The sequence below is a fragment of the Micromys minutus genome (assembly GCF_963924665.1).
Source record: "Micromys minutus genome assembly, chromosome: 25".
Classification (NCBI taxonomy): Eukaryota; Metazoa; Chordata; class Mammalia; order Rodentia; family Muridae; genus Micromys; species Micromys minutus.
This window is the reverse complement of record NC_137960.1, coordinates 7,890,026-7,899,469: the sequence shown is the minus strand read 5'-3', so window position 1 is coordinate 7,899,469 and position 9,444 is coordinate 7,890,026. Positions and strand designations below refer to the sequence as shown.

At 48.9% G+C, this 9,444-nt stretch overlaps 1 pseudogene across 1 annotated transcript; it reads left to right on the top strand.

Annotated features, from left to right (window-relative positions):
* The first annotated feature begins 7,074 nt into the window (after window positions 1-7,074).
* On the top strand, window positions 7,075-8,001 carry LOC308436632 (L-lactate dehydrogenase A chain-like; annotated as a pseudogene). Its single transcript has one exon. The product of its transcript is annotated as an L-lactate dehydrogenase A chain-like (transcript).
* The last annotated feature ends 1,443 nt before the right edge of the window (window positions 8,002-9,444 follow it).

Genomic DNA, 9,444 nt, shown 5'->3' with positions numbered 1-9,444 from the left:
TGTATCCTGTGCCCAGCTGAGGGGCAAGAGGGCCTTCTGTGAAGTCAGTGAACTCTTTGTCTTTGTGGAAGTTCTCTTCTACGGAGGATATTGTCATTGTGTGTGCAGGGGCAGCTCTTAGACCTCAGCAGAACACTGTGACATGTTCCATTATCTACTGCTCTCGAGTGAATTTTCTGGCTCTACTTACCAGAGTTTGGGGTCTTTAGTCATGGCTGTGAGTGGGGCTCCGAATTCCTAACACACCTTGACATCTGTCAGCACCCACATTTTTTTTTTTTAATGCACCTTAGTTCTCTTTGGAGAAGCAGTGTAAGAAGGAATGGGAGGTTGCTTTGGAGCCCAGGGGATAAGGACCAGAGCATGTGACTAAGGAAACGATTACTGGGCACAGGCCCTGGGCAGAAGTCTGGCTTTCCTGACCTGTCTGCTGCCGCACTCGCCATCGAGCACAGGGTCTGGCTCCCTAGTGTCCAGGTCAGAGTTGGCTTTTACTCCCACTTACCACGTTTAGTAACAAAATATGTGTTTGGAAATGAAGCTGCATTAGACCAGTGTTGCCCGCTCCCTTTGGGGACTTTGATTCTGTCTCAGAGTGTCTCCTTCAACCTCCTGGGTACCAAGAAGGACTTCCCACATATGTATCTTAAATCCCTGCCGGCTCCTGTTAGATGATCCTGGGCCTCTATCTTACTTTTGCAGTATGTTAGTGATTGTGACAATGACACTGTCCTTTTCTTTAACTTGTGAGAGCCCACTTTTTTATGACTTATTCACTCTATGCATATGACTACACTGTCAGTGTCTTCAGACACACCAGAAGAGGGCATCAGATCCCATTACAGATGGTTGTGAGCCAGCATGTGGTTGCTGGGAATTGAACTCAGGACCTCTGGAAGAGCAGCCAGTGCTCTTAGCTGCTGAGCCATCTCTCCAGCTCCTAAGAGCCCACTTTTTAAAAGCTGCTTGATTTTTCAGTGGGAGCAGTCTTGGCTTAGCTGTGCCAACGTGGGAATTTGAAAAGTGGGCTCTGTGCCCCACAGGCTGCATTCCCAATGTGAATCTCACCACCATCTGAGATAAGAGACCAGCACAGGCTGTTGGAGGTCAGGCTGTCTCCTGTCCTTGTTGAGAAAGACAGGCAGGGGCCCTGGAAGCAGGTAGGTTGGCCAGAGCAGTGCTGAGGCCTTCACTGTGTTCATGGGCAGCTCCTGGACACAGTACCCAGCCCGTTACTTCAGACCTGACATTGTAGAGTGATGGAAAAAAGAAGTGAATGTATTTGGTCTCCAAGCTCTTTGCTTCCTTGCTTGCCCATTGGGGATCACTCATTTTGGGTAACAATCCATGCCGTAGTTCTCACATGCCCAGTGACCAGAGGCTGGGCCTGCCTGCTTGACCTGTCCCCTCCATGAGCCTTTCTTCTGGGGCAGGGTATTCACCTGGACCAGAGAGGACACTGGAGTTTGAGTGGTCAGACACAGACCCAGGCTTTGGTGTGCCCTTCAGAGTGTGCCACAGCCCAGTGCCCCCCTTTGTGGCTGCCAACTGGAATCTCTCTTCCAGACATCCACCCAGCTACCTGCACTAAGAGGCCCTGGAAAGCCACGCTGTCCATGGAACAGATGGTGCCGACCACAGGAGCCACCAGTGGATGTTAAGGAAGAGCATCCCCAACCCCAAGGGGCTGTTCTGGGAGGTTAGGTTCAGTGTGAGGTTAGAATAGAACTGTGGGCTCTGTAGGGGAAACAGCAAGCTAGGGAAAGCTTGAACCTGCTCCAGCTGGTCTGAATGTCACTCCAGACCCTCTGAATGACAAAGACGTGTCTTGGGGTGAAGGTGCAGTTGGACATGCATGTGCCAGTCTGTTGCTTTCCACACTTTGTGTGGCCGCTGTAGATGCCTGGCAGGTTCTAGTCTTGTGGAATCAGAGGTCTCTGCCTCCACCTCTGCACAGTCTCAGCATCCACCAGCAGGGGGTGCAGTGGAGCTGGAGCCATGTCAGAGGTTCAGGCAGATGCTGGTACCAGCAGATTAAACAGCAGTCATCCTGCTGGGAGATTTGGTTGGTTGGTTTTACTGTGTAAAACTGTCTGTTAGGACTCAGACTTGGCCTTGTGCAACACGTCACAGTAAGTGGGAGCTCAGTGTGTCCCCAGTTCTGCCTGACATCCCAGGAAGCCATTACTTGGTCAGGATGGCCAGAATTGAGAGTGTGTGACAATTGGTGCAGTTTGCCCTGTGTGTTTCCTTGTTGATTCTGGTTTATTCTTGTTGCAGACGTTTTCCATGCAATGATTAATTTCAAACGATGTGTTTGTTGTATGTCATTTTCCCATCCCTGAACCCTAGTGCATTTGAGCGGTATATAAAACTTTTATATTCATAAAAGTTTGTTTAGTTTGGGGGTTTTTTGCTTTTGTTTTTTGTTTTTCTCCTGATATGGAGATGCACACCTGCACTCTGGTACCATAAAGGCTGAGCCAGGAGGATAGAAACTCTAAAACTCACACTATGCTGTTTAGGAAGACTCCATCTTTATGCACATACAAGGTTATGCCTAAATTGCTTTTTCTTTTTTTAACTTTGGAGGAACAAACACAATTTAATGATTCCCCACTAATTGGCCTGGCAGAAAATGTCCTCAGAGCCAGAGTCCCCATCCCCCATGTATTACCTTCCTTCCCTGTGGCTGAGCTCCCCCATGCCAGCATCTCCTCATTCCTTCCCCTGGCTCACTGTCAGGCTGTTTCTGGTCTTTGTGCAACAGGACACACATTCCAGGTGGAAAAGGTCTCCCTGATGCTGAGGGAACCCCACCCTGCCCTGGTCAGCTCTTGAATGGCCAGCCAGGGCTGCCACTGCCCTGAAGCTACCCATGGCTGGAAACAGGAGAGCCTGCCACTCAGACTTCCATGATTGGAAGCTTCCAGAAGGCCCTGGGTATAGCCTTGGCCGTACCTCACTGCCCATCCTAGAGAGCCAGCAGGCCCCATGAAGGCAGGCTGAGATGTTGGGTGAAACCATGTCTGCACCTCAGTGCCTGCCTTGCAGGGCTAGCCTGTCCCTCATGCAGGCAGATGGAGGTGCCTTCAACCTTAGTGTGACCTGGGCTGGTGTTCTGGAAGCCTCTGAACTGCACTGTCACAGAAGACCTGGTTCGTGCTTTATGTGACAAGGGTGTGTACTGGGGGTGCAGGACACAGTAGAGGTCACAGAGGCTTAGCACATCCTTCTCCCTCGTGTCCCACGAGGAAAGGCAAAGTGAAGTCAGTCAAAACTCAGGCCTGAGTGATTCCCACAAAACCCAAGACCATCTTCTGGATGCTGGGGGTGGGGCATGTGTGATGTCAGTGTTTTGTGGATGGAGGTGAATTCTTCATGAACAAAGCTCTTGAAGGACGAGACATGGGTGCCATCTCGAATGCTCTTAGCTTTGTAGCTGCCCATTTCTGTTACAGAGCGTGTCAGACTTTCACCCATGCGTTGGGATCCTGGACCAATTGGAGGACGGGCTGCATGGTGGGGCTGGCCCGACCCTGCTAGTCCTTCCCAGAGACCACACTCTGTGGAGGCCCCTGGCCTTTAGAGCAAAGCACTGTTGGCCCCACAGTTCCTGCTGCACAGGAGGGGCGAGCTCTGGGCTCAGGGGGTCTCAGGCCCATGTCCCCCAGCCCTGTGTACTGTCCCCTGTCAGTGTGTTTGTGGACATGAGCACTGTGTAGCGTGTTTGTTCAGTGCTAGTCTGTTGACTTCTATGACTCCCACAAATAAATGTTTTCACTGCAGTCGTCTTAGTGTCAATTTCTCCCCAGTGTGCTCCGTGTGATTACTGCTCACAAAGGCTGTCAAGGAAAATGTGTGCTCTGTCCCCATTGTCATGGCCCAAGGGTCACCCTTCACTCTCTCAGTCTTCTCAGTCGGGGGATTGTCTGGTGCTTTAGGGCCAACCCTGAGGCTTCCAGGGGAATTCACTGGAGGTGGGCACTTAGAGACAGAGGATCTGCCTACCTGCTCCCTGCAAGGATCTGATGACCAGCCATTGGCTAAATATCCAACTAGTCAGTACCTAGTGGGTTCTGGTGCCACCTGGCTCCTTGACATTTGACAGTAACCTCGAGTGCTCAAGCTTGGGGGTACCATGACCCTAACTATTCCATGCCCTTAGATGTAAAACCTTAGAGTAGTTCATCAGTGTGTCTGAAGGCAAGGAGGGGTTCAGGCAGAAGAGATACCTGGATGCTCATTTGGTCATTCATCACCAGAGAGGATGTGGGGCTATGCTGGAGGCCGCCAGAGACAGAGCAGAGATATAACCTGTCCAGTGATGGCTGTACTGCTTTCTGTTAAAGGACACATCTGTTTATTAAAGCCAGGTGAATTCAAATGGGACATCAGGGTCACCTCCTTTTGAAGGTGCCAGGTACAAGAGATCACCACCTATTTTATATACAACACCGAAGCATGCTTGGCGTCTTCTTCCAGTTTCGCTGCTGTGAAGAGGCACCATGGCTGTGATGGTGTGAATATACTTGGCCCAGGAAGTGGTAGTATTTGGAGGTGTAGCTTTGTTGGAGGAAGTGTATCACTGTGGGAGTGGGCTTTAAGACCCTCATCCTTGTTGCCTGGAAGCCAGTCTTCTCCTGTTTACCTTTGGAACAAGATGTAGAACTCTCAGCTCCTCCTGCACCATGCCTGCCTGATGCTGCCATGCTCCTGCTTTGATGGTAATGGACTGAATCTCTAAGCCTGTAAGCCAGCCCCAATTAAATGTAGTCTTTATAAGAGTTTCCTTGGGGGCTGGGGAGATGTCTCTGCAGTTAAGAGCACTGACTGCTTGCCCTTCCAGAGGTCCTGAGTTCAATTCCCAGCTATGACACGATGGCTCACACCCATCTCTAATGGTATCTGATGCCCTCTTCTGGTGTGTCTGAAGCCAGCCACTGTGTACTCATATACATAAAATAAATCTTTTAAAAAAAGAAATCCTTGAAACTCTGTCATTGATTTAAATAGAAATTCCTGTCTTTGGAGCTCTGGGAGCCAGGAATCCCAAGGTGAACAGGCTCCTTGCTCAGTCTCTCTTTCTCCAAGATGGCATCTCTGTGGTCTTCACGTGGCTGTAGGACAAAGGTGGAAGCAGCTCTCTGGAACCTTTGATGCACCACTAGTTTCATTCACAAGTCGATAGTCCTCACTTCTTCATATGACTTCTGGACTTTAACTTTCAATGGGTGGATTTATTTATTTCGTGATTCCTGGGAGTCAATAAAACCAGCTCATCCCAGGAGACCAAATTCCTCAGAGGCTGGTCCAGCACTCACACTGTGTCAAATTGGTGGTCACCCCTGTGAACAGAAAACAGGGGAGCCATTTTAAGAGGTTATTTTATTCCATGCTGAAGGGATCGCTCAATCCACAAACTGTTTGAAAAGCACAAGAAGCTGAACATGGTGCTATGAAGTGGAAGCTTCTAGTTTCTTTGGTTGGAAAGTTAGGTCAAATGTTTTGCTGGGGCAAGCTGGTGAAAGGATGGGTGTCTTGCTAAAGCAGACACATGAAAGAATGTTTTCCTGAAGCAGACACAGAGGACATGTGAAAGGAAGGAGGAAGGAGTGTAAATGTGACCCCAAAGACAGTGGGAGACAAGCAGCGTGCATTGATTTGCTTTGCTCCACTCAACTATTCTTTGCTAACGACACACATGTATTGGTTCGCCTTACATAGCATTGTTGAGCTCAACCTGTGATAACTCTGACACTGAGAGAAGCTTGCTCAAGAGCTGCTCCTGAGGTTCCAGGGGAAGCTTGTCACTTCCATGGCTCTGCCTCAGGCCCGTTGGTGAGCCTTCCTGTTTCTTCAGGATTGAACTACAGCTGCTGGTTCATGTGTGGTGTCTGCCTGCCAAGAGGACTGTACTGTAGCTGCTAATTTGTATTTGGTGTTTGCTATTGGACTGAACTGCTGAAAAAGAAGATTGAGCTCACCTACAAAGAACGATTGCTGCACAGATCCACTTCCCACACATCCCAACAACTTTCCCCCATCTCTGCTGGGTGGTAGGCTAGAGGAGAGGTTGAACCTTTCATAAAAGGTAGGTTGCAAAAATTTTATGCCTGTAGTGGTACATACTTCTCATACTGATTGATTGATCAATATTGGTTTTTGAGATAGGGTATCTCTATGTGCCTCTGGTAGTCCTGGAAATCGCTCTGTAGATCAGGCTGGCCCCAAACTGAGAGACCCAACTGCCTCTCAAGTGCTGGGATTAAGTATGTGCATAGCACGTGCAGCCTATTTTTATTATTTTGAATTATGTGTCTGTGTAGATGTGTAGATGCCCAGGGAGATTAGAGTCTTGTTGTGCCCTGGAGCTGGCATTACAGGAGGTTGTAAGCAGCCCATCTGGTGGATGTTAGGAAACTAGAATCAGATCTTCTTCAGGCAAATGTGTGACTGAGCAGTTGCTCCTTGAGACAGGGTCTCATGTTGTAGTCCAGGCTGGTCTGGAAATCACTGTGTAGTCCAGGCTGGCTCCCAACTCTTCACAGTCCTCCTGTCTCTCCATCATTGCCCTGGCATGATAAGGTCTAAACAGGAATACATTGTGCTCTTGATGTGCTCTTGACAGTGCTCAATTTTCATTTTTTATAAAGATTTATATATTTATTATATATGACTACACTGTCACTGTCTTCAGACACACCAGAAGAGGGCATCAGATCTCATTACAGATGGTTGTGAGCCACCATGTGGTTGCTGGGAATTGAACTCAGGACCTCTGGAAGATCAGTCAGTGCTCTTAACCACTGAGCCATCTCTCCAGCCATCCCCACCCCCCCAACTTGCTTTTTTTTTCATGGTGTTTCATTGAAGCAGTAGAAGAAACCCTGACTAGGACAGTTGTATGTGTAGAAAGACTCTGTCTCAAAACCCAAAACCAACCAACCAAAGAAGTGAATAAACACAAGACACGGTGCTGGAGCCACTGTCACCGAGCCCAGGCCACACTGCTGCTGCTCGCCCATTACCCCCCATCGTGCACTAGTGGTCTCAAAAGATTCAAAGTCCAAGATGGCAGCCCTCAAGGACCAGATTGTGAATCTAGTTAAGGAAGAACAGGTCACCAGAACAAATCACAGTTGTTGTGGTTGGTGCTGTTGGCATGGCTTGTGCCATCAGTATCTTAATGAAAGGATTTGGCAGAAGAGCTTGCCCTTGTTGATGTCATGGAAGACAAGCTAAAGGGGGGATGATGGATCTCCAGCATGACAGCCTTTTCCTCAAAACACCAAAAATTGTCTCTAGTAAAGACTATAGTGTGACTGCAAACTCCAAGCTGGTCATTGTCGCAGCAGGGACCCATCAGCAAGAGGGAGAGAGCTGACTCAATTTGGTCCAGCAAAACATGAACATCTTCAAGTTCATCATTCCCTACATTGTGAAGTACAGTCCACAACGCAAGCTGCTTATTGACGAGTTATTGGAAGTGGTTGCAATCTGGATTCAGCTCGTTTCCATTACCTGATGGGAGAAAGACTAGGAATTTACCTGCTGAGCTGTCACGGGTGGGTCCTGGGAGAGCAGGGGGACTCCAGTGTGCCTGTGTGGAGTGGTGTGAACGCTGTCAGCATCTCCCTGAAGTCTCTGAACCCAGGACTGGACACTGATGTGGATAAGGAGCAGTGGAAGGAGGTTCACAGCAGGGGGTTGACAGTGCATAAGAGGTGATCACACTGAAAGGTTTCCCATGCTGGGCCATTGTCTCTCTATGGCAGACTTGGCCAAGAGCATAATGAAGAACCTTAGGCAGGTGCATCCCATTTCCACCATGATTAGGGTCTCTACAAAGTCAATGACATCTTCCTCCATGTCCCATGTATCCTTGGACAAAATGGAATCTCAGATGTTCTAAAGGTGACACTGATTTCTGAGGAAGAGGCCTGCCTGAAGAAGAGTACAGATACTCTCTGGGGAATCCAGAAGGAGCTGCAGTTCTAAAATCTTCCCAGTGTCCCAGCCCCTCACTGTCCAGGCTACAGCAGGGTTTTCATGGAGACCACACACTTCTCATCTGAGCTGTGGTTACTGCAGTGGTCTGGGGAAAATCTCAGTTCCCAAAGCTATACCCTGATGTTAAGTGGTACTTGTGTAGTGGTGATGATTTTCCTGCCTCATATCATGAATGCTGGGATTATCAGTGTGTGCTTACATGACCAGAAAATTCTTAAATTCTTCTCCCTTTTCTTCTTCTTCTTTTTTCTCCTCCTCCTCCGGGACAGGGTCTCACTGTGTATCCCTAGCAGGCTTAGAACTCACTAGGTAGACCAGGCTGGCCTTGAACCCACAAAGTTCTGCCTGCCTTTACCTTCTACTTATAGAGATATGACCAGCAATACATGAGCTTATTGAGGTGTCGTGGACACTGGAGCAGTCACCTATGTGTCTGTTTCACCAATGAAAGCCTGGTGAGAAACTGGACATGGCAGATTGGCTTACGGGTGACTGGGAAGCAGAGAGAGCAATTGTACTTTGAACAGGGGGTGGAGAGTGGAAAGGATGAAGAGGGCAGGGGGTTGAGACAATGAATTTGAATTTGGCCAATCATGTCTCCAGAAAGCCACCACACAAACACACCTGGATCCTGCTCCATCTCAGGCCCTGTTTTTCAGCTTGTTTCTCAGCAGATCTCAGCACATAATAATCTAAGACAAAGTCATCTTGAGCAACTGCCTTAGGGAGCAGGTTGCATTCTGGGAAGTCAGATGAGTACCACGCAGCAATTGCCTTCCCAAAGTCATGACCAAAGTTTTCACAGCCACTGTGCTGCGGTGCAGTCAATACTGCTCTCCCTCTGGAAGGTTCAGCTTAAAGCAGGACTTCTATCTGGTCACTTCCGGTTGAATACCTTTTCAACTTTTGTTCCTGAGACCCAACGGTGAGAAATACTGACAGGATTTAAAGATTGGCAGACCCAGAAGCATTAGTCAGCGGGCGATGAGTAACTCCAGGAAGAACTGAAGCAATTTTTAGCCTGGGTTCAGAAAGACAGGGAGCCCCAAGAACAAAAGGCGTGTTCTGAGCCTGGGAGGGATGCCAGTGCTGTGTCCATCAAAACTCAGGTGGTCCAGCACCTGCTCGGTCCTCCCTCCTGCTGGAGTTGGGAACACAGCATGATCTGCTTCCTCAGTGAAACCTGTCACTGTGGAGAAGTGGGTAGAGCTGACTGCTGGGACAGACCCTCACCACAGCCTCTAGACAGAGTGAGGCCAGCTTTCCTCTCTCAGCCTGGCTCCAGGACCTTAGGCTTCCTTCCTACAGTTACCTGCATCCCTATCTGCTGCCTATGTGCTAGTGGCTTCTGTGTGGCCCAGAAAGACTGACTTACTGGTGGAGATTCTCTGGAGGGGTTACTATGGAAACAGCTCCATGTTTCAGAAGACT